The sequence below is a fragment of the Rhinopithecus bieti genome, unplaced genomic scaffold, assembly GCF_001698545.2.
Source record: "Rhinopithecus bieti isolate Rb0 unplaced genomic scaffold, ASM169854v2 scaffold_23096, whole genome shotgun sequence".
NCBI classification, from domain to species: Eukaryota; Metazoa; Chordata; class Mammalia; order Primates; family Cercopithecidae; genus Rhinopithecus; species Rhinopithecus bieti.
The window spans coordinates 1-4,739 of NW_016810891.1; positions in this window are offsets into that span (position 1 = coordinate 1).

Consider the following 4,739-nt stretch of genomic DNA (forward strand, 5'->3'; position numbering starts at 1 on the left):
GCGCGCGCCCAAACTGTTCCCGCGAGCGCCCAAAGCTTTTCCCATGCGAGCCTAAGTTTCTCCCGCGCTCGCCAACCTTTCCCTCGCATGCGCAAACATTTTCCCACCCAGGAAGATATGCAGCCTAGGGCGCAGGTGCGATCCCGCGCCCGGGAAAAGTACAAACCCATGGCGCATGCGTGATTGTAATTTGAGAAGACCCAGCCTCCCGTCACCACCCTGGCCCAACCTCCTCCTCTTCCAGCCTATATAAGGCATGACCCTACATTCAATAAATGAGACTTGATCAGGCTATTTGTCTTGTCTCCATTTCTTGTGTTTTCTTGTCTCCTCCATTCCCACTCCCCCTTCCAGGGCCCATTCAACTGTCCTGCAGGTCGGGACACACGTGCATACAAACATGTCATTAATAAAAGCACTTGGGTTGATTCATCCAGTAACATATAATTTGTTTTAAGGTTACAGGCTCACGGTGTTTATAGTCATGGAAACAATGGTATATTTTTTGAAGTTCTTCCTGACTAGGATCTCTGTTGCATACGCTGTTTTCTGTAACCCTTCCCTTACGTTGAACTTGCTCAGTCTATGTTGATTCCTAGTTGCACCCTCAAATCTAATGAGGCCTTACAAGCTCCAATTTTACTCCAGTTGCCTTATCATTCTACTTCCTCTTCGCTTTACATTGATCCTCCAGTCCAGTGGCTCTTAATCCTCACTACACCCTGGGATCTCCTGGGGAGATTTTGAAAATTGCTGTGGCTCAGTTTTTATCCAGTAGGTTGGTAGTCAATTGTGCCGAGGTGGAGCCCTGGCATCAATACATTTTTAGAAACTCTTCATGTTATTCCAATGTGCATCCAAGGTGAGAACTACTACCTTGGTCATTCTTCCTGATTCTTGGTTTTATTCTGATTTGGCATTTGCTCTCTTGCTTCATAGTAAGAATTACTTGCTTTAAGCGAAATAATTCACCCTGATGTTGTATTTCTTAAAAAGTAAAGACTGGTGGAAATATTACATGTTATATATCTGTTTATCTATCTACCTACCTACCTACCTACCTACCTACCTACCTACCTACCAATCAAGAGAAAGAGAAATGTGGTTGCAATAACGACATTTTTTAAATGTCCAGACTCAAACCATTACTCCATCTTCCCTTAATTCCTTTAATTATTTATTAAATTAGTTCTTTTTCATATATTAGGGACTTAGTTGTGTCGCTCCAAAGTTCCTATGGTTACTTCCCTCCCCATTTTCTTGGAATGTGACCCTATTTGGAGACATGGTTTTTAAAGAAGTAGGTAGGTTAAATCGGGTCCTTGAGATGAGCCAGATTCTACTATGACTAGTGTCCTTATGAAAAGAAGGGATTTAGGACACATATATGCACAAATAAGCACCATGGGCAGACATGGGATGAAGATGGCTATCTTCAAGCCACGCAGAGAGACCACAGAATTAAACTGCTACAGTCAACACCATGATACTGGACTTCTAGCCTCCAGAATTGTGAGAAAATTAATTTCTGTTGTTGAAGCTACCCAATATCTGGTACCTTGTTATGGCAACCCTAGAAAACTAATGCATCATATATCTCAACTACTACTTACCTAATTCAGACCTTAAGCATTTCAACCAGGATGATTGCATTTGACTCTGTATTCTACCCCTAGTCCCAAAGATACTTTGAATTCATTCCCAAAATACAGTCAGAATGAGCTATTGAAAATACAACCACAACTGCTATATCATTACTACTTAAACTATTTGAGTGACCTATCTTCCAGTCCATATATTGCTATCTTGATGTTAAAATTCATTCTCAAATGTTTGTGTATGTATATGATAAGCATGTTTGCAAAAATTTTTATACTCGTTATTCTCTGTACATTATTCTCCTTTATATTTTTTAAATTAAGTTTATTGAAGAATTATATCAGAAAAAGTTAATATCACTCTCTGCAATGGTCCTAGTTGAGTCAATATAGTCACCATGGTACTAAAATATCCTGTGTATAAATCAGTTATTATATATGTTTAATAATTAGAGTTATATGTTTCTATGTCTATTTTGACTTATGGATTGTACAATTCTTAAGGAATCAACTATTTTAAATTCATTTTAATACTACTCATTAGTCCCCAGAGTTTAGTGCAGTATTTATAGTAAAAACATTTACTATTTGTTAAAGAAATTTTGTGCTTACTTGTACAGTATATGTTTAATTGATAATATCACAGATTACATATAACTCCTAACAGATAATACAACTCCAAGGTGACTGCTTAAAAACTTTCTTTACATTTTACCTTGAAAGCATATGACCTTTACCAGGGATTATATAAAATAATATGGAGCTTATTCTGTTAGATTTTATCATTCAGTGAAAGAAGATAATGAATGTATGTTACATAGAATGTGAACCTACTGAAATTGTATGAAAATCTGAGCACACACTGCGTTTGAGTATACACTTTTGCAGAGGGACTTTTTATCTAGTTGTCATGCTTATTGATCACAAACTTTTAAAAAGATTGATTATATATTTTAGGTCTTATATTTTACATCAATCCAGGCTTAAGTAACCAATAACTTAAATCATATTATCTTCAGTCTTTCTGGAGTATTTTCGTATTTATTCCCCCACTTCTATTGAGGATTGCTGTCTTAAAAGCAAACAAACACAATAAGACAAAATAGCAGCTGCAAAATCCTTTTGAAAGCTTTTTTTCCTGAGGGAGTTTTGATGAAAACACTGCCCATTACAACACCATGCTCTATTAAGTTTCCCTATAAAGAATGGTTTATGCACATCCACTTTCATCAATTTGACAAATATTTATTTTTTCCTGCAGACTTGGCACTTTGTTTTACATCTCAAATACATTGATAAATTAGATAGTTTCTGCTCTTTGAAGCCAAAATTATAGAGAAAGGAACAAATATATGAACTAATAATATGTAAGGGGAAAATATGTAAATATTTACAGTGAGAAGAGATAACAACTGAGTAACACTTTATATTGGGTATTAAAGATGGTATCTCTAAGTAGATTATATTTAAACTGAGGCCTAAATGTCATGAAAGAGGCAGACATACAAAGGTTACATAAAACTCATGACTGACAAATGGAGTTGTTAGTGCAAAGTCACTAAAATGGAAAACAGTTTGGCATAACTCATGATAAGTTAGAACACCAGAATGGTAAGCATGTTTGCAAAAATTTTTATACTCGTTATTCTCTGTACATTATTCTCCTTTATATTTTTTAAATTAAGTTTATTGAAGAATTATATCAGAAAAAGTTAATATCACTCTCTGCAATGGTCCTAGTTGAGTCAATATAGTCACCATGGTACTAAAATATCCTGTGTGGCTCTAAGTGGGAGAAAGGAAGAGTGGCAGAAGATTCAATCTCAGAAATCAACTGAGAGAAGGTCAGGTTTGACATTATAGACCTTGTTAAAGAGTTGGGAAGTTATTCTAAAATGGGATGGGAAACCAACATGGAATTTTCAGCAAGAGACATGACAAGATCTGATTTCCAATTTTAATAGAACTCATTGGTTTCTCTGTGAATAACAGATTTTATATAAGCAAGAATAAGAGAGAAACTGTGACGGCTCATTTGTGGATAGCTTTGGATAATATTCCATTGCCTGGATGTACTACAGTGTATTCATCTCATTCATCTACTGAAGGGCATATTGATTATTTCTAAGTTTGAGTAGTTATGAATAAAGATGCTATAATCACCCAAGTCTTGGTAAACTACAAGTTTGAGTAGTTATGAATAAAGATGCTATAATCACCCAAGTCTTGGTTAACTACCTTTGTAAGTTTTCAGTTTACTTGGGTAAATGCCAAGGAGGTTATTGGGAGCCACGCACAGCATAATGACATTTCAGTTGATGATAGGGCATATATAGAATCATGGTCCTCAGATTATAATGATGCTGAAGAATTTATATCACCTAGTGATGATATAGCCATTGTAACATCATTGCAAAATATGTTACTCAAGTGTATGTGATGATTCTGGTGTCAATGGACCCACTAAATTGTGACTCAAATAAAAGTGTAGCACATACAATTACATACAGTACATAATACTCGGTAATGATAGCAAACAACTATTCTACTGGTTTGTGTATTTACCATATTAAAATTTTTATAATTAATTTACAGTGTATTCCTTCTACTTATTAAAAAGAAGTTAACTGTAAAACAGCCTCAGGCAGGTCCTTCAGGAGGTATTCCAGAATAAGGCATGCTTATCATAGTAGATGACAATTCCATGCATGTTATTGCCCCTAAAGTGGAGGTGAAAAGCAGTGATATTGATGATCCTAGGTTAATGTGTGTATTTGTGCCTTAGTTTTTAACAAAAAAGTTTATTTAAAAAATTAAAAATAGAAAAAAAAAACTTATAGGCCAGGAATGGTGGCTCTCGCCTGTAATCCCAGAACTTTGGGAGGGCAAACGAGTGGAACACCTGAGGTCAGGAGTTTGAGACCAGCCTGGCCGACATAGTGAAACCTCATCTCTATGAAAAATACAAAAATTAGCTGGGTGTGGTGGTGTGTGCCTGTAATCTTAGTTACTCAAGAGGCTGAGGCAAGAGAATCACTTGAATCCAGGAGGCGGAGGTTGCACTGAGCTGAGATTATGCCATTGCACTCCAGCCTGGGCAACAAGAGTGAAGCTCCATCTCAAGAAAAATAAAAATAAAAA